The sequence below is a fragment of the Bubalus kerabau genome, chromosome 3, assembly GCF_029407905.1.
Source record: "Bubalus kerabau isolate K-KA32 ecotype Philippines breed swamp buffalo chromosome 3, PCC_UOA_SB_1v2, whole genome shotgun sequence".
NCBI lineage: Eukaryota > Metazoa > Chordata > Mammalia > Artiodactyla > Bovidae > Bubalus > Bubalus kerabau.
Genome location: NC_073626.1, coordinates 10,442,730 through 10,468,877, shown reverse-complemented (window position 1 = coordinate 10,468,877; position 26,148 = coordinate 10,442,730). Strand labels below are relative to the sequence as shown.

General features: G+C 43.6%; 1 long non-coding RNA gene across 1 annotated transcript in view; it reads right to left on the bottom strand.

The window, feature by feature from the left end:
* LOC129645447 (uncharacterized) overlaps positions 1–14,348 on the bottom strand; it is a 35,240-nt gene extending 20,892 nt beyond the window's left edge. The window contains exon 1 of the long non-coding RNA XR_008711333.1: positions 14,263–14,348. This is a non-coding gene — a long non-coding RNA (uncharacterized LOC129645447). The remainder of the gene's footprint in view (positions 1–14,262) is intronic.
* Positions 14,349–26,148: the final 11,800 nt, after the last annotated feature.

Below are 26,148 nucleotides of genomic sequence, written 5' to 3'. Positions count from 1 at the left end.
CTGTCCACAGGATGCTCTAGGCAAGAATACTGGAGTGGGTTGCCATTTCTTCCTCCAGGAGGTCTTCCCGACCTAGAGATCGAACTCAAGTCTCTTGCGTCTCCTGCATTGGCAGGTAGAATCTTTACCACTGAGCCACCTGGGAAGCCCCTCAAAAATACAAATTGATTAGATCCTTTCCAGGTGAAGGGCATTAGGGTATACAGCCTCAAATATGCCACTTTGGCATAAGGATTATTTTGAGCTGCCTGCAACTAAGAATCAGGAGAGGCAGGAAGAGTTCTCTTCCCTCCCCCTTTCTGCCTAAAAGCAGCATAAATTTTCCTTTGTGAAGGTGTCCCCTTCTCTCATGCTAGGAAGAGGAGAGCGACTTATCACTGGAGATGGAGAGCTGGCGCTGAGATGAAGTCTGTATACACAGACCTTACTAAAATAATCCTTATCTCTTACTGGTTCCCCGTTATACTTCCTAGTCACCTTCCCACAGTGTATCATCCCTTGAAGCCCAAACCCCTTTTCCTTTGTTAAAATGGTGTGTAAGCCCCCAAGCCTCCTCACTGCTTTGAGTTTCATTTCTATTTTCTGAACTTCGTGCACATAAAATATTAATAAAATTTGTATTCCTTCCCTCCTGTGAACCTGGCTTTTGTAAGTTAATTTGCAGGCCTCCAGGTTATGAACTTCAGATGGTAGAGAAAAAGTTTTTCCTTCCCGACACAGGCAGGTACGTAAGCCTGCTTATCTCCTTTCTTTCTTTAATCTCTAGGTGCCTTAAGGATCCCACAGCCTTTAGGAAAACTTTTTTTTCTTGATTCGTAAGCACTGGAGGAGTGCTCCTTCCAGGAGGGTGTTGGGAACTTGCAATGTTGCTGCTCAAGCTTCTGAGAGCTTTTTTGCTTGGAAGACTTGTTCTCAGATTCTCAGATTCTCATTGTCATGACAGCCCTCAGAGGGTGGGAGAGGGAGGATTTGGGGGTGAATATTGATGCCAGGACGCGGTCCCTGTGGAAACAGAGGAGTCTCATGCTGTTGGACTAGTACCTGATGAGTCCTTAGGATCCATCTCAGATGTCAGGAGCAGGGCCCCGAATATTGATCTTCCACATTTAAGTTTTTGGATATCTTCGAGGGGTATTTATTTTGTATATGAAAGATAATTCCATAGTTTATTTCAGTTTTATGGATTAACATTTTATTTGCTAATGTTGCAAATTCAGAAATCTAGATCCTTTTTAAGTTTTTAAGAGGATTTTAGTTATCCTTTAACAGTTATTTTAAAATGGCCTTTGAATTATGTTTTTCTATGTCATAAGCTCAATTAATTGAATCTCATTTATGTATTTTAAACTGCATGTTTAAGTTTAGCATCACATTTCTTTATTAAGTACTTAAATTATCTGAAAAAACTTTTCAAACACTTAAGTAATTTTTGTTAGTCTAATAAATATATATAGTGGGACTTGAATACCCTTAAATGTTCCAATATTATATAAACAGTAAGATTTCAACTTAAAACCACAAACCCGTTAGTTATTCAACTACACATCCTTAAACATGGTCACAAAGCTGCACTGCCACCCTAATTGGCCATGTTATCTTAAGCTTACAAAATTTTAAAAGATTGCTAAGCTGTTTTATGGGCTTCCCTGGTGGCTCAGACAGTAAAGAATCCTCCTGCAATGCAGGACCGGGGTTTGATCCCTGAGTCGGGAAGATACCCTGGAGAAGGGAATAGCTACCCACACCAGTATTCTTGCCTGGAGAATTCCATGGAAAGAGGAGCCTGGCGGGCTACAGTCTACAGGATCACCAAGAGTCGGACAAGACTTAGAGACTAACAGGCTTTCAAGATGTTTTATGTGAACGTTTGTGTCCCCCAAAATCTACAAGGTAAAGCCCAACACGAATATGATAGTATTAGGTGGTGGGGCTTGGGGAGGTGATTGGGTCATGAGGGTGAAGCCCTGACCACTGGAATCAGTGTCCTTATAAAAGAGACCCACAGAGCTTGATAGCACCTTCTACCTGTGGAGACCAGCTGTAAGACGGCTGCATGTGAACCTTAAGAAGCAGGTTCTCACCAGACACCGACTCTGCCGGCGCCTTGATCTGGGACATCCCAGCTCTCAGAACTGAGGAATAAATTTCTGTTGCTGATATGCCACTCTCTCTGTGGTAATCTTTTATAGTAAGCTGAATACAGTAAGACAAACACCAAAAATGCCTGGAACTTAATCCCTAACAGAAAAACATTAACAGTTTCTATACTAAATTCTAAATCTTTCTGAGAAGACTTAAAAGGTGCTAACCCGTTAAAGAAACAATTATGCATTTCAAGCCATTTTGGGGAAACGTTCTCAGACCCTTGATTCATGGAATTCAGCTGGAACACCGACTACTTTCTTGTTTGTGATCCTGATGGAACACATGGAGGCCAATTTACAGTCCGTGGACCCCACCATGGTGTTCAGTAAATCAGATTTTGTATATCTTTAGCTCTTAGAATAACAGAAATGTCTTGTCCATCCAATTTCAAAGGACCTTTGAATTGAAAATAAACCTGGGTTCTTTTTTACAAAATGTTTCTCGGAGGAACATGCAATTCTTTCAAGTATTAAAATAATGTGACTTCTTTCTGCATATCTCTTGGCCTTGCCTCATTATTTGATAATTGCCTGATATTTGGACACAGCTTCCATTCTGCTGACATTTTAATTCTATGATTCAAAATGGAATATTTTCAGGCATATAAGAGCGTGCTCCCGATCTAGTACCTGGCACCTAGTACATGCTCAGCCAATCGTAATTATTATTTATTTGAGATTTACAGCCAGGATCTCCAAACTATTAAGAGGACTCAACGGTTGCACTAAGTCTTTAGCAAACACTGAAAACTAGACGAGATATAAAAAAAGAAGAGATAGCTCCTAAATGGTAGGTGTAAGAGTTGGGCATGAGGAAGGGAATGAATAAGAGGGAGAAAATAGGCAGAAAATAACCTACAACCGTATAGCGATATTTATATTTAGTGAAATATTTTCAGCTTCAGCTTACACAAAAAAACCAGTGAAGCATCCAGTTGATACACGAATGTGTCACTGCAGGGAGATGGTGATTCACAGAGATTTTCTTCATAAAGAAATAGAGCCTAGCCTATTCAAAAGCACTTCCATTTAATGCAACACTGCATCGAACAGGGCTCTTTTCAAGGGGCTACTATTAAAGGCAAGATTATTATCTTCAGCATTTAGATGGCGTGCTGACTGGGGCCATAACACCAGGGCACTTAGACGCTCCCATTATCAATGTACAGTATGGTCTTTGGAAGTTTAAAAATAGCTTTCCCAACCTTTTATGGCTTCTCTTGCATGGACTGTGGCTGTGTGCTCTGGAGAAGGCTGGGCACCCTGCTGGGGAGGCTGCTGAGTTGGATCCTTGCTAGCATGTTGACCTTAAGGGGTTCACCCCCTGGATGGGTGACCCGCTCGTAACAATGTCCTTTGAGACCACAGGTAAAGCTAGAGTTTAGAGGAAAGCAATGTTTCAGGGACACAATTCTTGTTCTAACCATGACATTTGGGACATTTATTCTCTCTAGGTTAGATACCTGGTGAGGGACATTTTCTGAGTCAGAATTCTCTCTATTTTCAAAAAGAATTCTCTCTTATTTTCTCAGGTTTAATGAATATATCACGAACCCTTACTACGTTCAAGATTTTACTCTAGGTGTTGGGAAGATAAAGAGGAACAAGGCTTTCTCTGCCCTCAGGTGGGCTGGGGATGGGAGAAATCCTTTCAACGGGATTTCTCAATTCCTCCTCTCTGACGGAGGTCTCAAACACAATGCTTCTGGGGACCAGGCCCATCTTGTGAATGAGTGGACAGGCCTGTGGGGGACCATGACACACGGAGATCAAGTTTTCTGTGTTTCCTGGGGGCAGTGACTCAGTTCCAGAGGCTGCTGAGCAGGAAGAACAGCCGTAGGGAGAATCTAGTTTCAGACTTATAGTTCTCTTTGGTCATGCCCTGGCCTCTGATAAAGTCTCAAATGTTATGGCTCATTATTAACTGACATTGGAGGGGATTAAGAGAAGGGTTTCTAACCAGGTTTGGGGGGAAGATAAGGCAACAGTAGCTGCTTGGAGAGTCAGTTTTGGGGCAGCAAGGGTACAGAGGTTGCCTGGGGCACTGATAGAGCCAGACGGTGGTTGGGCGGCAAGTGAAAACTAGGACAGACTTGTGGCACAAATGGGCAGTCCCTGGGGATTTCCAGAGAGATCTGGGGAAGGGAACTTGAGGAAAGCTTTGCTTTCCTGCAGGGAAGCACAGTGAGGCTCCTGCTGGGATGGTTTGGGTAGAAGAAGGAAGTATAGTCATTCTTCCATATCTTTGGCATATTCAGTTCTGTTCAGTTCAGTCGCTCAGTCGTGTCTGACTCTTTGCAACCCCATGTATTGCAGCATGCCAGGCCTCCCTGTCCATCACCAACTCCCGGAGTTCACCCAAACTCATGTCCATCAAGTTGGTGATGCCATCCAACCATCTCATCCTCTGTCGTCCCCTTCTCCTCCTGTCCCCAATCCCTCCCAGCATCAGGGTCTTTTCCAATGAGTCAACTCTTCGGATAAGGTGGCCAAAGTATTGGAGTTTCAGCTTTAGCATCAGACCTTCCAATGAACACCAGGACTGGTCTCCTTTAGAATGGACTGGTTGGATCTCCTTGCAGTCCAAGGGACTCTCAGGAGTCTTCTCCAACACCACAGTTCAAAAGCATCAATTCTTCAGCGCTCAGCTTTCTTCACAGTCCAACTCTCACATCCATACGTGACCACTGGAAAAACCATAGCCTTGACTAGATGGACCTTTGTTGACAAAGTAATGTCTCTGCTTTTCAATATGCTATCTAGGTTGGTCATAACTTTCCTTCCAAGGAGTAAGTGTCTTTTAATTTCATGGCTGCAATCACCATCTGCTATGATTCTGGAGCCCCCAAAAATAAAGTCTGACACTGTTTCCACTGTTTCCCCATCTATTTCCCATGAAGTGATGGGACCAGATGCCATGATCTTCGTTTTCTGAATGTTGAGCTTTAAGCCAACTTTTCCACTCTCCTCTTTCACTTTCATCAAGAGGCTTTTTAGTTCCTCTTCACTTTCTGCCATAAGGGTGGTGTCATCTGCATATCTGAGGTTATTGATATTTTTCCCGGCAATCTTGATTCCAGCTTGTGCTTCTTCCAGCCCAGCGTTTCTCATGATGTACTCTGCATAGAAGTTAAATAAGCAGGGTGACAATATACAGCCTTGACGAACTCCTTTTCCTATTTGGAACCAGTCTGTTCCATGTCCAGTTCTAACTGTTGCTTCCTGACCTGCATATAGGTTTCTCAAGAGGCAGCTCAGGCGGTCTGATATTCCCATCTCTTTCAGAATTGTCCACAGTTTCTTGTGATCCACACAGTCAAAGGCTTTGGCATAGTCAATAAAGCAGAAATAGATGTTTTTCTGGAACTCTCTTGCTTTTTCGATGATCCAGCAGATGTTGGCAATTTGATCTCTGGTTCCTCTGCCTTTTCTAAAACCAGCTTGAACATCTGGAAGTTCACGGTTCAGGTATTGCTGAAGCCTGGCTTGGAGAATTTAGAGCATTACTTTACTAGTGTGTGAGATGAGTGCGATTGTGCGGTAGTCTGAGCATTCTTTGGCATTGCCTTTCTTTGGAATTGGAATGAAAACTGACCTTTTCCAGTCCTGTGGCCACTGCTGAGTTTTCCAAATTTGCTGGCATATTGAGTGCAGCATTTTCACAGCATCATCTTCCAGGATTTGGAATAGCTCAACTGGAATTCCATCACCTCCACTAGCTTTGTTCATAGTGATGCTTTCTAAGGCCCACTTGACTTCACATTCCAGGATGTCTGGCTCTGGGTGAGTGATCACACCATCATGATTATCTTGGTCGTGAAGATCTTTTTTGTACTGATCTTTGGCATATTGGTGGATATCAAAAGCCCTGGATACTCAAGTCTCCTTATGAAATGGGGTAGTATTTGCATGTAATCTATGGACATCATTAAATCATCTTCAAGTCATCTCTAGGTTACTTATAGTACCCAATACAGCATCAATGTGTTGTAAAGAGATGCTGGTGCATGGCAAATTCGTTTTGCTTTTTGGAACTTTCTGAAATTTTTTTCTCTGTAAATAGTTTTGATCTGCGGTTGGTTGAATCCACAGATGTGGAACATGCAGATACCGAGGACTGACTTTGTGGTCACAGCTGTTTAGGTTTGAGTCATGGGTTCCATGTCTCTCCTGTGGTCACCACTTGGTCACTCAAATGGTCATACCATTCTCTTTGGCACTCTTCCCAACTGTTCTTCCCCTCTGTGAGATCTCTTTGTGGCTTGGGCACCCTAGTCATTCACCAGATACAGCTCCCAACAGTGGGAGTGTCAGTCACTCGGCTGGCTCTGAAACTTACCCACTGGCTGTGTGTGGACCCACATTCTGTGAGGTCTCTCATGAGAAAGAGCAGGGAGGGAGCCCGAGGGTATAGGCAAGTCTATAAAGAAACAGAGAAGTTAAAAAAGGAGAGGTTATAAAGTGGTTTCAGTGTTTCATGCATTTCTTTGTTGGTATTAAAATGTCTTTGTTATTGTTCAGTTGCTAAGTCATGTCTGACTCTTCGACCCCATGGAATGCAGCACACCAGGCTTCCCTGTCCTTCGCTATCTCCTGGAGTTTGCTCAGACTCATGTCCATTGAGTCAGTGATGCTATCTAATCCTCTCATCCTCTGCCCTCTTCTCCTTTTTAGGAAAGGTTAAATTCATTTCCACATCTTCATTTTTGGTCTGAGCGTGGGCACTCTCACCTTCAAAAGAGAGGGTTAAATCACATCAGATATTTTCAGTCTGTCCTCCTCTAGATGTGGGGTTATGAGGAGTTCCCTGGGGGCCTCAAAGGAGGAAGATGAGCAAGTTTTTAACCAAAGGAACTTCACTCTCCTGACTTTTATGAAAGGTTTCATTTTAACCAAGGGCTCTCCAGCTAAGAAAGTCTTACAAACCAGGCACCAGAGGCCTCTGGGCTCATAGCTAGACCACACGGCTTCTAGTGTACCATGAACGCACATGTCAGTTCAGCTCAGTTCAGTTCAGTTGCTCAGTCTGACTCTTTGCCACCCCACGGACTACAGCACGTCAGACTTCCCTGTCCATTACCAACTCCCAGAGCTTGCTCAAACTCAGGTTGGTGATGCCATCCAACCATCTCATCCTCTGTCGTCCCCTTCTCCTTCTGCCTTCAGTCTTTCCCGGCATCAGGGTCTTTTCCAAGGAGTCAGTTCTTCACATCAGGTGGGCCAAAGTATTGGAGTTTCAGCTTCAGCATCAGTCCTTCCAATGAATATTCAGGACTGATTTCCTTTAGGATGGACTGGTTGGATCTCCTTGCAGTCCAAGCGACTCTCAAGAGTCTTCTCCAACACCACAGTTTAAAAGCGTCAATTCTTCGGTGCTCAGCTTTCTTTATAGTCCAACTCTCACATCCATACATGACTACTGGTAAAAGCATAGCTTTGACTAGACAGACCTTTGTTGGCAAGCTAATGTCTCTGCTTTTTAATATGCTATCTAGTAGGTCATAGCTTTTCTTTCAAGGAGCAAGCGTCTTTTAATTTCATGGCTGCAGTCACCATCTGCAGTAATTTTGGAGCCCCCCAAAATAAAGTCTCTCACTATTTCCGTTGTTTCTCCAACTATTTGCCATGAAGTGATGGGACCAGATACCATGATCTTAGTTTTCTGAATGTTGCGTTTTAAGCCAAATTTTTCACTCTCCTCTTTCACTTTCATCAAGAGGCTCTTCAGTTCTTTGCTTTCATAAGGGTGGTGTCATCTGTGTTTGTGTATGTTTTATAAATATATCACATATTTATATATGTGATATATTTATATGTGTTCACATTGCCGGGGTCCAGCCCCGGTGGATATAGGGAATTCGAAGCGGGGATGGCGTCCGCGAAGATCAGGAAACAATTGCTTAATTAAATGTTAATTAAGGATATAAAGAGTGGTTAAATAAGGATAGCTCAGTGAGGAAATTCAGTGGAGAAAAGAGGCTGAATAACTCAGCCAGAAGGTGAGAGAAAGAAGGACATGGGGAGACCAAGTTTCGGTGAACAAGGCCCGCACTTTATTTTCCAAAGTAGTTTTTATACCTTAAGTTATGCATAGAGGATAATGGGGGAAGGGGTAGAGTCATGCCGTAAGCCAGGCTTTCTTCCTGCAAACTTATCATATGCAAAAGTTTAGGTGATTTGCATCATCTTCTAGCCCAGAGGCCTGTTAACATTTTAAGACCCTTTCTTCAGAAAACTTATTTTTCTCTAAAGGTGATTAGTCAGGTGCCACCCTCCAAAAGCATTAAAGTTGCATTCCTACAGGGCAAAGGTGTGGTGGGCTATAACAAGAAAAAGAATTAACTCAAGGGTCCAAGGTTACAAACATTAAAGCTACTACTTACACCAATTATATTAATCAATACACTGCCAGGGACACAGCAGGTAAGGGATATGGAGACTTAGCAGCAAACATTGGCCCAACAAGTGAAAAACCCTTCACCAATACAATTTCTAATCAATCTTTTAACTGCTCAAAGGAATCTGTATTTAGACAGTTTAGAACATCTCATACCTCTCACAGTTGGGAGGCTCTGAACAATCACATGTGGCCGGAAAAACCTATTCAGGCAGGCTAGAGGACTTTCAAAGGAGTTTGTAGGTTGAAACACTATCACACCCAGGAACTTTATTAACTGGAGCTGTAAGTTAACTCTTTTTTCAGAGAGAGGTAGTGGGGGACAGCCCCCCGTAAAGTCAGAGGTGTAGGTGAGAGCACAAAGCAGAAAGTAGGCAGACTCTGGTTTTGTGGGTAGATGCTCGAGAATTTCCAGGGGGACTCCTGAGGCTCACCTTTGCGTATGCTGAGCCTCCTTCCTCGTGACCTTTGCCACGGGCGGAGTTCCTCATGCTGGCTCCTGGCACACATAATTATATATGTGAATGCATGTGTATGTTTTATAAATGCTATAATTACCAAATGAATAACAAAATTATTTTGTGTTATGGTCTATGAATTGATTTGTAAAGTGATATTTAACAAACATCAACAAACATTCAAAGATATAGCCCACAAGGTGGCTTCTCTTTTTTAGTATTACTTTTCTTCTTCTTTTCCGTGCTGGGGGTACTCACAACCACTCCAGGTTCAGTGATTCCCCAGGAGAATTCATAGGACAATGCATATAATGTAATCGTATTCAGGGATGTGATTTAATACCGTGACAGGACAGAAAGCAAACTCAGCAAAAGGAAAATGCACGGCGTGAAGTCTGGGGGACACAAGGCAAAAGCTTCTAAGAGTCCCATCCCACTGAAGTCATATAGGACATGCTTAATTCCTCCAGTCAAAAGCTATGACAACAAATGTGAGATGGTGTCCATCAGGAAAACTTGTTAGAGACCCAGTGTCCAGAGTTTTCACTGGCCCGTCATGTAGGCACCATTGACTGATACATGCCCAAATTCCAGACCCCCAGAAGGAAAGCATAAGCCACATTATCTGTATAACTGATGTAGGTATAATGAGACACCCTTCTCAGGGAATGGCAAGACTCTCCAGAAATCCGAGTTCCTAGATGCCAGCCAGGAGCCAACCCTGTAAGTGGGGTTTTTCTAAAGACAGCAGTAGCTTGCTTTGTTAACTGTTTTCTGTACATTCTCTCCCTTTTCTTTCTTATCTCCTCCTTCCTGATCTTCTGCCTCTTTTAAATGGTATATTGGGAGCTGCAAAGGATGGAAGGCACCCAGGGTTCTCTCCATCCCCGGGTGGCCCTGTTACTGGGTGCACACAGCCCTACTCCTCCTGCAGAGGGATGGCTGTGAACAAGAATGCAGCAGGAAGACTGTGTCAGAGGGTGATGCTGGGGTCCAGGGGGCAGGCAGTGGGCACACACCATGGGGGTGGTGAGGGAGTAGAGAGCGGACAATTTTGAGAGCCACCAGCAAAGAAGGATGGATGGATATATCTTACAGGATGGTTTTTGGCTGACTTTCCCCCAAATTCAGCATGCTTCTGGGCTGTCTTCTTTGGCCTTAGTGATCAGTGTTCACAAAAGGTCAGTTCTTCCCTCTTTCCCACATAATAGCACATACAAATAAATATTACTTTTCCATTATATTTTATTATCTATGTCACAGTTTAATCTCTTCATATAGATACTTTAATCTTGGTTATGAATTTGTGTGTACTTAGGAATTAGGAATTAGTGTCTTATTGGATGCAGAAGAGCTTGTTTCATTTATGAGAAAAAATTTAATTTTAATACAACCTTTATATTCAAAAGCTGACATAAAAGGACAGTAGAGAAAAGGTACTGCTTTCTTTCTATTCTTCATGCATTTTTTTGATCAGTTGAATTTTCCTGACTAGAAATTACAGATATATATATATATATATATATATGTAATCATATACTTTGGAGGAGGGCATGGCAACCCACTCCAGTATTCTTGCCTGGAGAATCCCCATGGACGGAGGAGCCTGGCAGATTACAGTCCATAGGGTTGTAAGAGTCAGACATGACTGGTGACTTAGCACGCACATGTAATTATACATATATTTTGGAGCTCAAACTGGAGCCCACTCAAGGCACATAATGCAGAGAAGCCTCAGTCATAGAGTGGATGAGCTCCTTACTTTAAATTGGGTAACCATACTGAGGCCTTAGGTTCAGTTGGGGTGGGGTGGGGGGTGCTGATAAGATGTTGGAGAAGCCCAAGTGTGTGCATATTAGTGGCCTTACTGGTTAGATAACAGTCTTCAACATGAGGCTCCTCAGACAGGGGGCAGCTAGGTGGAGAGCTGGCGACACCTGGTTTCTATTGCTACATCTCGTCTTGGTGGCTGCCTGCAGGAGGTGCTTTCCACAAAAGGCACAGCAAGGAGGAGGAAAGGGGAAATGAGAGGAGGAAACAGCATTCAATGTCTAAATCAACGGACCCAGTTTGACGAATTATTCAGAAATTAGGAGCCTAAAAATGAAAATTTCTTTTACATTTACCTCATCTTGATCCTTTAAGCTAATTGGTCAGTACAATCACTCCTACTTATTTGGGGGGGCTTTTATTTGCATTCAGTAATATTACTTTGAGAATTTGAGAAACTGATCAATATTCCTTTAGATTAGGGTTCTTAACCTTTTTTTAAAAAAATGTCATGGACCCTTTGTTAGGTGATTGAGATGTTTGCTCCACTTCTCAGAATAATAGCTTTAAGTGCATAGAATAAAAATACCAAATTACAAAGGAAACCAATTATATTAAAATACATTTATAGAAATATTTTTAAAAGCCAAATTTGCCACACAGTAATATATATGCTCTGCTATTAGTGCATCAAACAAGACCTAGTGGCAGATTAATAACCACCGTGGTTCCAAAATAGTAATGTGTAAGCAATATTTTGCAGTGCCTGAAAAAACTGTGTGTGATATGCGATTCTTATTGGTGAAAAGTCATAGTTACTGCTCATACTACTGTGGGTTATTGCTTACATTCAGAATAGAAGAAACAGCTAAATTGCAGTTAGAAGCAAGAGAAAATAATGAAAAATACACCCCCACCCCACCATTTTTAAATCCCTTGAATTCTGTCTATGGGCTCCTTGAGGGTTCAAGGACGGCAGGTTAAGATCCCTTGCTTTAGAAAATTGTAGATTTTAGGGACTCTGGTGGTCCAGTGGCTAAGATGCCAAGCTCCCAATGTAGGGGCCCCGAGGTTTGATCCCTGGTCAGGGAACTAGATTCCACATGCCACAATTAGGACCCAGTGCAGCCAAATAAATTAAATAAATAAATAAACATTTTTAAAAAAGTAGATGTAAAATCCATGTTTTGATTAAAACATCTGCTTCTTCTTCTGGTATTTCTCTCATTGAGATTCTAAGCAGAAGGTCTTAAATATACATTGTTCAGTTCAGTTCAGTTCAGTCCAGTCACTCAGTCGTGTCCGACTTTTTGTGAAACGGCAAAATTTCATTTTCTTTTTTTAATGGCTGAACGGTAGTTCATTGTATATATGCCACAGCTTCTTTATCCCTTGAGCCTTTGATGGACACTTAGGCTGTTTCCATACTTTGGCATTTGTAAGTCATTCTGCTCTGAATATTGGGATGCATGTATCTTTTCAAATTAATGTTTTTGGTTTTTTAGGATATATACCCAGGAGTGGAATTGCTAAGTCATATGGTAGTCCTGTTTTTGTTTTTTTTTTGAGAAGGCTTCATACTGTTTTCCACAGTGGCTGTACCAATTTACATTCCCACCAACAGTGTACATGGATTCCCCTTTCTCCACATCCTTCTCAGGATGTGTAGAGTTTTTATTTTTTGGATTCTGTGATTTAATGTTTATTGGTAGTTTTGGACAATTATTTGCCATTATCTCTTCCACTATTGTTTCTACCTCATTATCCTCCTTTTCAGAACTCTAATCACACTGACCTTAACCATCTCACACTGGCAGTTAAATCTTTATAGAGGACATATGTCACATGTACTGGAGAAGGCGATGGCACCCCACTCCAGTACTCTTGCCTGGAAAATCCCATGGACAGAGGAGCCTGGTAGGCTCCGGAGTCGCTAAAAATTGGACACGACTGAGTGACTTCACTTTCATTTTTCACTTTCATGCATTGGAGAAGGAAATGGCAACCCATTCTAGTGTTCTTGACTGGAGAATTCCCGGGACGGGGGAGCCTGGTGGGCTGCTGTCTATGGGGTCCCGCAGAGTCAGACACGACTGGAGCGACTTGGCAGCAGCAGGCAGCCACATATACTTTGGCATTTCCAACATCTTATCAATCCTCCCCATTCCAATCCTCACCCCATCCAAACCTAAGTTGTTGTTACAAGTGCTAAGTTGTGTCTGACTCTTCTGCAACCCTATGGACTGGAACCCGGCAGGCTTCTTTGTGCATGGGATTTCCCAGGCAAGAATATGGGAGTGGGTTGCCATTCCCTTCTTCAGTGGATCTTCCAAACCCAGGCATCCAAACCAACTCTCCTGCTTGGCAGGCGGATTCTGGCTCAGTGGTAAAGAATCCACCACAGGTTTGATTTGTGATTCGGGAAGACCCCCCTGGAGAAGGAAATGGCAACCTACTCCAGTATTCTTGCCTGGAGAAGCCCATGGACAGAGGAGCCTGGCAGGCTACAGTCCATGAGGGTCACAAAGAGTCAGACATGACTGAGCCACTAAACAACATCTCATATACTCTGAGTTTCCATCCATTCTATGCCCTAAACTTGAGACTAGATGTTTTCTACTGACATATTCCTGCTCACTAGTCCTCTCTACAGTTATGTACAATCTGCTGTTACACTTATCTGTTAAGTTCCCAGTTTCTGTTGTAGGAAACTTCTTTTTTACAGTTCTTGGACACAATTCTTTTTAAAAATTATTAACGTATAGTTGATTTACAATGGTCTTTTCTTGACTAGATTACCACAGCTCGTTAAAAGTTTGTGTCCGGTCCTCACATAGATTATCAGGCTCCCCCATGCGCAAGCAGCAAGCCAAACTGCTGAGGCACCAAGGTTTGCAGCAAAGAAAGGGTTTATTCACAGGATAGCCAAGCAAGGAGATAAGAGAAGTCTCAGATACGCCTCTAGCAAGGAAAGGGGTTCCTAGTATTTTGGGGTAAAGAATAAAGAAACAGCTGGGTCTGAGGTAGGGCAACCGCTAGAAGCACGAGGAGAGACGATTGTGCGACCCGCGTTCTCCCCTGGCGCAATAAGCTACCGGCTGCCCCACCTTCCAATATGGAGGTGGTTAGTCGGATCAGAGGGCGGGGTCTTAGGCCCCTGACGTCAGAAGGTCACCTGGCAGACACTCGCGCATGCCCAGTTGGAGGGGCAGTGTTACTGCTCAGTTTCAACCAGCTCAGCTGGAACACGACCAGCAGATTCCAGACTCTAGGAAAACATCTCAGGCAAACATCTCACTAGTTTAGGCCATGTGCTACTCGGGAAATGTGCAAGCCTTAAAATGACCTTGATTAGTAAAGGCAGGTGAAATGGATATGAGTAATAATTTACCCACAGTTTCACTTGGTCATCTTTGATTGCCAAGTATTATGGATAAAATATTGTAGAGATTCTGATTGATATTCCCTTCTTCCAAAGAAGATTCACGCATACTTCTCCGAGGCAGCTAGAAGTGAGTCACGTTATTCCCATCAGTCAGCATCCAAAACGATCTCAGGCAGGGTGGGTTCTTTGCAAGGTGCCTCCTCCCTCTGGGACCTCACAGATCCCGCTGACAGCCTGGGGTTTTGTCGCCGTCTCTGTCTTGGTGGATCCTAAATGCGAATTTTTGTCTTCCAGCACCCTGGAGACTTGAAAGTGCCACTGAGCTTTCCAGCTGCTTTCGCTGGGTCTCTGAGCTTCTTGCCTTCATAGTTTAAGAATTATCAAACGACTGGAGGGCAAGACCCGGGAAAAGCCCAGGGCTCACTGCTCTGTGCCTCTCTTCTCTCTGGCAGTTTGGCTCCAACTCCGCTTTGTGTTTCCCTAGTCCTGAGGGATTGCCAAAAGCTGTGCCTTGATTCTCAGCCTCTAGCTCATAACTGCTTCGAAACCAGCAAGTGAGCGGTTGGTTCACTTCTACAGGCTTGTCGTCTCTCTGGATCCTGGCACTTCTGGAGAATTCGGCAACCTTCCAGGGTCTGCAGACAGATCATTATTTTTTGGATTTTTTAATCATTCACAGCCAGAGCTGAGAAATTTGCAATTTAGAAACCGCTTTCTCAGAAGTTCCCATTTTTTAATCTTCTTGAAAACCCCATGTGGGAGAAAGGCCACAGGTCACTATTCCTGTTCCACCGGGTGTTGACAAGCTGAGGAGGGTCTGGAGACTCTGAGGGAAGAACCTAAAGGCAGGGCTGACACCAGAGCCCACATTTCTCAGTTCCTAGTCTAATATATGCTTTCATGCCGTCCTGTCTTCGTGTGTTTTGCTAGGGCTGCCATAAGAAAATACTGCAAACTGGGAGGGAGGGAGCTTAAACAACAGATATGTGTTCCCCCTACAGTTTTGGAGGCTAGAAGTCCAAAATCATAATCTTGGCAGGGTTGGTTTCTTCTGAAGCCTCTCTCCTTGACTTGTAGATGCTGCTTATTTACTGGGTCCTCACATGTTCTTGGGGAGAAGGCAATGGCACCCCACTCCAGTACTCTTGCCTGGAAAATCCCATGGACGGAGGAGCCTGGTAGGCTGCAGTCCATGGGGTCGCTGAGGGTCGGACTCGACTGAGCGACTTCACTTTCACTTTTCACTTTCATGCATTGGAGGAGGAAATGGCAACCCACTCCGGTGTTCTTGCCTGGAGAATCCCAGGGACGGCAGGGCCTGGTGGGCTGCCATCTGTGGGGTCGCACAGAGTCGGACACGACTGAAGCAACTTAGCAGCAGCAGCAGCAGCAGCACATGTTCTTGTGTGTGTCTGGGTCCCAATTCTCTCTTCTTGTGATGGTTGTTGTTTAGTCTCTGAGTCGTATCGGATGATTTTGTGACCCCCATGGCCTGTGGCCCACCAGGCTCCTCTGTCCATGGGATTTTCCAGGCAAGAATACTGGAGTCAGTTGCCATTTCTTCCTCCAGGGAATCCTCCCAACCCAAGGATCAAACCTGCATCTCCTGCGTTGCAGGTGGATTCTTTACTGCTGAGCCACCACGGAATCCCCATGTCAGATTGGGGCCCACCTAATGGCCCCATTTTAACTTAATTTCTTCTATATAGGATCTATCTCCAAATAGAGACCCATTCTGAGGTGCTGGTGGTTAGGACTTCAGCACATGTAATTTTTTGGGTGGGGTGCAGGTGGGGGACGCATTTCAGCCCCTCAGTTCAGTTCAGTTGCTCAGTCATGTCCGACTCTTTGCGACCCCATGAATCGCGGCATACCAGGCCTCCCTGTCCATTACCAACTCCTGGAGTTCACTCAGACTCATGTCCATCGAGTCAGTGATGCCATCTAGCCATCTCATCCTCTGTCATCCCCTTTTCCTCCTGCCCCCAATCCCTCCCAGCATCAGAGTCTTTTCCACTGAGTCAACTCTTCCCATGAGGTGGCCTAAGTACTGGAGTCTCAGCTTTAGCATCATTCCTTCCAAAGAAATCCCAGGGCTGATCTCCTTCAAAATGGACTGGTTGGATCTCCTTGCAGTCCAAGGGGCTCTCAAGAGTCTTCTCCAACACCACAGTTCAAAAGCATCAATTCTTCGGCGCTCAGCCTTCTTCACAGTCCAACTCTCACATCCATACATGACCACTGGAAAAACCATAGCCTTGACTAGATGGACCTTTGTTGGCAAAGTAATGTCTCTGCTTTTCAATATGCTATCTAGGTTGGTCATAACTTTCCTTCCAAGGAGTAAGCATCTTTTAATTTCATGGCTGCAGTCACCATCTGAAGTGATTTTGGAGCCCCCAAAAATAAAGTCTGACACTGTTTCCACTGTTTCCCCATCTATTTCCCATGAAGTGATGGGACCAGATGCCATGATCTTCGTTTTCTGAATGTTGAGCTTTAAGCCAACTTTTTCACTCTCCTCTTTCACTTTCATCAATAGGCTCTTTAGTTCCTCTTCACTTTCTGCCATAAGGGTGGTGTCATCTGCATATCTGAGGTTATTGATATTTCTCCCGGCAATCTTGATTCCAGCCTGTGCTTCTTCCAGCCCAGCGTTTCTCATGATGTACTCTGCATAGAAGTTAAATAAGCAGGGTGACAATATACAGCCTTGACATACTCCTTTTCCTATTTGGAACCAGTCTGTTCCATGTCCAGTTCTAACTGTTGCTTCCTGACCTGCATATAGGTTTCTCAAGAGGCAGGTCAGGCGGTCTGGTATTCCCATCTCTTTCAGAATTGTCCACAGTTTCTTGTGATCCACACAGTCAAAGGCTTTGGCATAGTCAATAAAGCAGAAATAGATGCTTTTCTGGAACTCTCTTGCTTTTTCGATGATCCAGCGGATGTTGGCAATTTGATCTCTGGTTCCTCTGCCTTTTCTAAAACCAGCTTGAACATCAGCCTCTAGCACTGTATAAAAGACTGATGAATGTAATGCCCAGTTCTCTTTAAGTTTCTATAAATGACGTATGCTGGGGCCTTCTTTGTCTTAGCACAGAGTTCTCAAACTATGGCATCAGCTCCCCAGCTGGTTATAAAAGCAGATTCTTGCTCCTAGTAAACCCTCCAGGTCAAGAGTCCCCAGCCTCTGGGATCTAATGCCTCACGATCAGAGGTGGAACTGATATAGTAATAATAGAAACAAAGTGCACAATAAGTGTAATGCGCTTGAATCATCCCCAAGCCAACCCCAGTTAGTGGGAAAACTGTTCTGGTGAAACTGGTCCCTGGTGCCGAAAAGGTTGGGGACCGTTGCTTGCTCCTGGCAATTTGGATGCAGGCTCTGGTTTGAGACCCAGGATCTTAGCAGTTGCGGAAAGAATGGCTGTGATGCAGAGGTGGTTCAGCTACAAATTCTGGTCATGTTATCCCCAAGTCCTGAAAGGATGACTCTCCTGAGATGTCAGGTTATGATTGATGGCCTGATCTGTCAGATAGCATCGTTTAAATCAATGCTCGTCTGCCTTGCAGTATCATTCAGCATTCAAATATCACCTGCTCATTTGACGATTTATAAAGGAGGCAATTTTCAGGAGAAAGCGTTTTTATTTGAGGAATGAGAGCCTTTACTCGTCTGGGACTTGGTTTTATTATCTCTAAACTGAGAAATCTCACAATCTGTGCATCTACGCAAATGACTGAGGGCAAGTAGTACCCCAGTGGAGGCGAGTGATCTGCTTTTCTGGGATTCCCTGAGTGGTCAGACTAAACATCTCAAGCCGCAGCAGGCAGAGCGCTTCATATTATAGTGTCCAGAGATTTTCCAGCTGAGGTCCTGTAAATGAGGCTGGCCAAAGACAGATTAACAAGAGAAAAACAAACCGAGGTTTATTAACGTGCAGTGCGCATGTACACATGGGCGCATCCGGTGATGAATAACTCGAAGGGGAGGTTAGAACTTGGCTAAAACAGAGAAAAAGTGGTTTTGAGCTTCTAGGTGGGAGAGACAAGTTATGAGAAAGTGCCCAGGAGAAGTACAGTAAGCAAGGTTGCTTAGTGAGCTTTGTGGTGCCTCTGCAGTTGGTTTTCTCCATCATAAGACTTGTTCAGAGTCCTCTTTCTGGTATGGGAGAGAAGGGCGTCTTTACAAAAGGAAATTTCCTTTATAAATGTAAATTTCCTTTACCAAAGGAAGACTGTGCCCAGTTTTTAATGCTTTTCCCGAATCTGTTAGTTCTCAGGGGTCTTTAGCTGAAAATAACCCATATGCCAAAGAAATATTTGGGCATGTTTTGGGGTGGCATATTCTGGGACCTCTCTGCGTCCAGTCATTACTGCGTTCCCCCAGTCCTGGGTGAGGGCATGCAATGAGTGCTTGAGAAATGTGAGAGGATTTAGGTCAGAATCACCATATTGCCTCCCAAACCCCAACTTTCTCAAACCCAGGAAGCAGCCTCACCTTCGGGGTGCCCTCACTAAAACTCTGGGCTCAGTGGTGCTACGTCACCAGCAGTCGTCCTGCTGGGTTTCATATTTGCAGTGAGCAGCACCTTTTCTGTCTCATACGTTAGGTCTTTTGATCTTGTCATCAAAACTTCACGAAGTAGGCAAGGAATGTTTTGTTAGACTTGTTCTACTGCCTTGCAGAATCCTGGTGCTTAGTCATTCAGTTGTGTCTGACTCGTGATCCTTTGGACTTTAGCCCACCAGGCTCCTCCGTCCATGTGATTTTTCAGGCAAGAATACTGGAGTGGGAATCTTCCCGGCTCAGGGAACCAATCTGCATTTCCTGTTTGTCTCCTTCACTGCAGGTGGATTCTTTACCCACTCGGCCATCGGAGAAGCCTGCAGAATCCTCAGGAAAGTCAAAAATTTGCCCCAGTTCACAAGCTGGCCAGTGAAGGAATTAGGAAGCAAGCCCAGTTGGCTGGTGCCAAGCTTACTCCCTGCTATCCCCAGTTTTCGTTTTGGGACTGGGAATAAAGAGAAATAATACACACAAGAACCAGACTCCTGAAAAATGAGGCAGTCCCTTGGAGTTTCTGCTTTGAGTGATCATGGAGCCCTGGGCTGCTTCTCTTTCCTGATATAATGGGGTTTATTTATTTAGTTTGTTTTTTTGTTTTTTAATTTATTTTTATTGAAGGATAATTGCTTTACAGAATTTTGTTGTTTTCTGTCAAACCTGTAAATAAGTTTTTCAGTACCATTTTTCTAGATTCCATATATGTGCGTTAGAATATGATATTTATCTTTCTCTTTCTGACTCACTTCACTCTGTATAATAGGTTCTAGGTTCATCCACCTCATCAGAACTGACTCAAATGTGTTCCTTTTTAGGCTGAGTATTATTCCATTGTGTATAATGTACACAACTTTATCCATTCATCTGTGGATGGACATCTAGTTTGCTTCCATGTTCTCGCTGTTGTAAATAGTACTGCAATGAACAATGGGATATATGTGTCTTTTTCAATTTTGGTTTCCTCAGGTTATATGCCTAGGAGTGGGATTGCTGGGTCATATGCTGGTTTTATTCCTAGTTTTTTAAGGAATCTGCATGCCATCTTCCATAGTGGCTGTATCAATTTACATTCCCACCAACAGTGCAAGAGCGTTCACTTTTTTCCACACCTTCTCCAGCATTTATTGTTTGTAGACCTTTTATTTTTTTCTTTTTAGTTCTACCAGTTTATTGCTATCAACCCATCTCCCTTCACCCTCATGCATGCGTGCTCAGTCATGTAACTCCATGGACTGCAGCCTGCCAGTCTCCTCTGTCCATGGACTTTTCCAGGCAAGAATACTGGAGTGGGTTGCCATTTCCTTCTCCATGTTTGTAGACTTATTGATGATGGCCATTCTGTCTGGTGTAAAGTGATATCTCACTGTGGTTTTGATTTGCATTTCTCTAATAATGATCAATGTTGAGCATCTTTTCTGTGTTTGTTAGTCATCTGTATGTCTTCTTTGGAGAAATATCTGTTTAGGTCTTTTTCCCATTTTTTGTTTGGGTTCTTTGTTTTTCTGGTATTGAGTTGTATGAGCTGCTTGTATATTTTGGAAATTAATCCTTTGTCAGTTGTTTCATTTGCTATAATTTTCTCCCATTCTGAGGGCTGTCTTTTCACCTTGCTTATAGTTTCCTTTGCTGTGCAAAAGCTTTTAGGTTTAATCAGATCCCACTTGTTTACTTTTATTTTTATTTCTGTTACCCTAGGAGGTGGGTCATAGAGAATCTTGCTTTGATTTATGTCATCGAGTGTTCTGCCTATATTTTCCTCTAAGAGTAGTTTTATAGTTTCTGGTCTTACATTTAGGTCTTTAATCCATTTTGAGTTTATCTTTGTGTATGATGTTAGGAACTATTTTAATTTCATTCTTTTCCATGTAGCTGTCCAGTTTTCCCCGCACCATCTATTGAAGAGGCTGTCTTTGCCCCATTGTATATTCTTGCCTGCTTTGTCGAAAATAAGGTACCCATAGGTGCATGGGTTTATTTCTGGGCTTTCTATCTTGTTCCATTGGTCTATATTTCTGTTTTTGTGCCAGTACCTTACTGCCTCAATGACTGTAGCTTTGTAGTATGATATGAAGTCAGGACGGTTGATTCCTCCAGCTCTGTTCTTCTTTCTCAAGACTGCTTTGGTTATTCAGGGTCTTTTCTGTTTCCATATGAATTATGAAATTCTTTTTGTTCTACTTCTGTGAAAAATGCCATCGGTAATTTGATAGGGATCTCATTGAATTTGTAGATTGTATTTGGTGGTATAGTCATTTTCACAATATTGATTTTTCCTACCCAGGAACATGGAATCTCTCTCCATCTGTTTATGTCATCTTTGATTTCTTTCATTAGTGTCTAATAATTTTCTGTGTACAGTTCTTTTGTTTCTTTAGGTAAGTTTATTCCTAGTATTTAATTCTTTTTGTTGCAGTGATGAATGGGATTGATTCCTTAATTTCTCTTTCTGATTTTTCATGTTAGTATATAGAAATGCAAGTGATATCTGTGTATTGATTTTGTATCCTGCAACTTTGCTAAATTCACTGATTAGTTCTAGTAATTTTCTGATACTATCTTTAGGGTTTTCTATATGCAGTATCATGTCATCTGCAAACAGTGAGAGCTTTACTTCTTTTCCGATCTAGATTCCTTTTATTTCTTTTTCTTCTCTGAATGCTGTAGCTAGAACTTCCAGAACTATGTTGAATAATAGTGGTGAGAGTGGACACCCTTGTCTTGTTCCTGATCTTAGGGGGAATGCTTTCAGTTTCTCACCGTTGAGAATAATGTTTGCTGTAGGCTTATCATATATGGCCTTTACTGTGTTGAGGTAGGTTCCTTCTATGCCCATTTTTTTGAAGAGTTTTAATCACAAATGGGTGCTGAATTTTGTGAGAGGCTTTTTCTGCATCTATTGAGATGATCATATGGTTTTTATCCTTCAATTTGTTAATATGGTGTATCACATTGATTTGCATATATTGAAGAATCCTTGCATTCCTGGAATAAACCCAACTTGATCATGGTGTATGAGCTTTTTGACGTGTTGCTGAATTCTGTTTGGTAAAATTTTGTTGAGGATTTTTGCATCTGTGTTCATCAGTGATACTGGCCTGTAGGTTTCTTTTTTTTGTGTTGCCTTTTTCTGATTTTGGTATCAGGGTGACGGTGGCCTCATAGAATGAGCTTGAAAGTGTTCCCTCCTCTGCAATTTTTTGAAAGAGTTTTAGCAGGAAGGTTTATTTTTAAACAGGTTGAGTTGATTAAAGTGTCAGGTCGGGATGAAGTGGGTGAGAAGGCAGAATGAGACCTGTTTGGCTCCTATATTAATTTCTTCCTTGTAGCTGTGCAAAATCTAACTGGTCATGTTTCTGGGGAAATTTAGAAGGCTACTGGTTATTGTTATCAAGGGGAGTGGGGGCTTGGTCTGTGTGGAAGGAAATCAATAGGGGGCTGGGAAATGCTGCGGGCAAAGCTGACTCCGAATGGGAGATTCATCTAAGAAAGTCTTCAGCATTGTTACGTGGCTGCTTACAGGACAGTAATGTATTTGCATACTGTAATGATGTATCGCCTATGCATTACTGCTAATTATTTTAAAATGACCATAACTACTATTAACATGTGACAGTGCCTCATTAGAATGTGTAATTGTGTCTGTCAGTAATGATATTATTATGTGTCTTTTAACAGAATGTGGGACATTAATTCTCGTCCCTTAGACTCTTCAGTACCAATTCTCCAGGTAGAGTTCGAAGCCCCAAGCAGTCAATTCATCTGTTCTCTTATGTCTGAGTGGGGCTGTATTTAAACTGTTTTAGGAAGATGATTATCTTATTAAAGATATATACGGACACACACACACCCTCATAACTCCGAAAAGTCTATGGCCTTTCTTTGGCAATTTGCTATAGTATTTTACAACTGACTCCCAAGAAGGTTTCTGCCCAGGTCACACCTGAATTTTTTGATGGGCATGAATCTGTTCCCTTTCTTTCTCCCAGAGCACAGCTATTCTCAAACTGGAGAGTCACCCTGTGGCACCTGGTTCTAGCTTCCTTTGGGCTGGTACCTCCCACAGGAGGGCCTTTAGAAACGCGTGGTGGGTGACTGTGATTTGTTGTTGTTATGATGTCTGGGCACTGTGGGCACTTCTTGGGCTGTGGCCGATGCTGCCAACACTGTGCGGTCCTGACGCAGTCGATGACTGCCCCACAGGCCAGGAACACTTCCCTTGCCGCTCTGTCTCTGGGCTGTGGGACCTTTGAGTCTTTTCAGTTCCCCAGAGCCATTGGGTTTCTTACCCAGAAGCGCTCTCAGCTTTGTGGGTACCCTTAGGAGACCAGGGTGGGGGTTCCCACTTTTGCAGAAATTGTTCCCGATTTTTGCCAGGCACACTCAGGGCTGTGATCTCAGGTTTATTTCCCAGTCCTTGAAATTACAAAGGATCACTTTCATAAACCCAAGCCAACTTCCTGTCCTCTGGTCCTATTGTCTTGTTAAGGGATTTATAACTAGTGACAAGGTGGCATCACACAGGTTATATAAATATGAATGTGGTCGGGTAAAGAAAAACGAAGGTGCTTGCTCAGTGTAATCTCTTTCCTACTGTCGTGTCTGCTTCTTTATTATTATTATTATTAATTAAGTTTTGGCTGTGCTGGGTCTTTGTTGCTGTGCAGGCCTTTCTCTAGTTGCAGAGAGTGGGGGCTCCTCTCTAGGTACTTGGGCTTCTCATTGAGGAAGCTTCTCTTGTTGTGGAGCCCTGGGCTGTACAGCGTGGGTTCAGTAGTCGTGGTGCTCGGGCTTAGTTGCCCCTTAGCATGTGGGATCTTCCCAGACCAGGGATCAAACCTGTGTCTCCTGCATTGGCTGGTGGATTCTTAACCACTGGACCCCCAGGGAAGTCCTCCTGTCTGCTTCTGAGGATGTCTTCACTACCACTTGACTGGAAAAGGCCACAGCTGATTGGATCCAGGAAGCACCCCTGTCTGGGGCCTCCCCCTGTGACTCATATGGCCTGATTCAAACAAGTGAACTAAGCCATCGTCATCTCCTGGAAATTTGTACTGAGGTGTTCCCATTGGCTATGGGGCCTAGGACTGAATTCTAGAGACACAGGCCAGGCATTGGCTCTCTGGATTAGGATTCAGATGAACGAGCAGAAGAAACTTATTGCAAGAGACCAGAGCATAAATGCAGAGAGAGAGAAGAAGAAAGACACAGAGACCAGCTGGGGGACTGGAAGTGTGACTCTGTTCTCCAGTTCCAGTTTGCGCCCCTCTGAGGTCTGCTTGGACCTTAGTTGAATCATATGAGGGGCTGTGATTCACTAGTGAATTCTCACCACACTCTTTCCTCCTTTCTTTGAAGAATCTCAGTTTGCAGCCTCAAACAGGTCAATTGGAGACATTGCTCCAAAAAGAGAAGGGGCTTTTTATTTAATTCTGAGGTCTTGCTTCTGAAAAGTGTTGCCTGTGTTCCCAAGGACGTTTTTTGGGGCTTTTTTTGTGTGTGTGGAAGAGGGCAGCCTGAGAGGATATAATCAGAGGAAGATTATTTTTAGTGTGTTCTAAGTTTCTAGTTTTATGTTTGCCTGGGGTTACCTCTGAGCATTCATATCTCCCACAATTTAAGACTTCCAGTTGCTTCCCTGAAGCAACATCTCCTGTCATCAGTATTTTCTTTCCTTTAAAACAAACAAACAAAGAACCTCCACCCCCACCCCCACCCCCAAACACCAGTGTTACTCTCGAGGCTGGGGGAGCTATTTCTAAAAAGGATCTTGGTTCCTTGTCTCCTTGATGCCATCATAATATAAATGCAGAACAGACACCTATTTGGAGAAGAAAGGAAAAAAAATATGTTTGCGATGTGTTTCAACCCAGATGCACTTCAGATGCTGTTGTTGTTATTATTTTTCTCCACTGATGGTCTTGCCAGCCATCATGGTAGGAAGTTAGAACACCTGGTTTGCATTATCCTGACTTGCCTTTAAGGCTAGTGTGCAGGCAGTTGGGCAGGGGGTTGTGCGCATGCTCAGGAAAGCACTATCTGATCCTTCCTGGGGATTTTGTGATTTATGTTTCCCCTTTTTTCTTTCCTGTTGTAGTTCCTTGAAGTCGGCTTCTCTCTTCACAGCTGCTGTTGCTGCTGGCCCGGGCTGGTGTGGTCCTCCCGCGCCAAAGGGACTCACAAAGCCTGAGGCTTAGATCTTCCTAGGTATCCAGTGTCTGCTGTCTTCTCTTGGCCTTTCCTCCCTCCCCTGTGCCATTTCATTTACTCTCTTAAAAGTAATTAGTAATTTAGACGGGACAGGATGTGCATGTGTGCAGGTGGGGAGATTCCGGCTCTGATCTCTGTCCCTGCCTTCTGTGCTTTGATGTTCTTGTCTACGTGCAGAACTAGAGAAGCAGACTCCTGGACTCTGCAGCGACTTCTGGGGACCGATCAACCACTTTGGAGAACGAGTACATTCCTTTCGCTGCTGGTGATGCCAGTGGGGAGGGGCTTGAATGCTAAATTGAAATGATCGATTTAGCATCATTAGAAAACTGCTGTAGGTGACTTGCTCTGAAGGAGATGGAAAAGTTTAATGAGGACAAGAGTGGAGGGGAGGGATGTAAACGTTTTGAATGGGGCGTTATGGAGGCCAGTTCCTGTCTTCTACCAGCCCTGTGGGTCAGCCTGCCAAGGTCACAGTTGAGGAGTGTGAGTGAGTGTGGTATCTGTTGACAAGCCTTTAGAGGCCTGGAGTCTTTTGGGGGATGATGAAGAAGACTGTGCCGAGGATGGGAAGGCCATTGGGTTTTTCTGCCAGTTCCCCAGCTGGATGAGCTTGGAAACTGTGTTTCATGACTTCACTTGTTGGTGATCATCCTCTGAGAGGCTGATGCAATCTAACCTCACTCCCACCGGGGTGGCGTAATGCCAGAGACAGCTGAGCTGCCACCTTACGATGGGGCCGTATTTATGACAATGACCCAGCGTCTCCCCGCCCCAGCCTGTCTCCTGGGGCAACAGATGTCTTCTCTTCCCCTCTGTTCTAGATTAAATGGCTCTCCATGCAGTCTCTGCATGCAGAGTTTAGAACCTCTTCAGGTTTCCTCAAAAGAGCGGCAAAGACTTGAGTGAATTCTCTATACGGGAGATGGAGGAGGAAACTTAAACCATACGCTCAACAGAAAACCACTAAAATTCCCATTAAATATTCTGTTCTTGCCAAAGTCCCTTGAATCCACCCACTACTCAAGCTCTTCGGCAGGTCTCCCCACCTCTCACCCAGGTATTTCTGTAATTTTCAAAGTCTTCACATTTTTTTCCCCTCTATTTTTTGGCAGCACCTCACGGCATGTGGGATCTTAGTTCCCTGATCAGGGATTGAACCTGTTCCCCGCCACAGTGGAAGTATGGTATCCTAACCACTGACCTGCCAGGGAAGT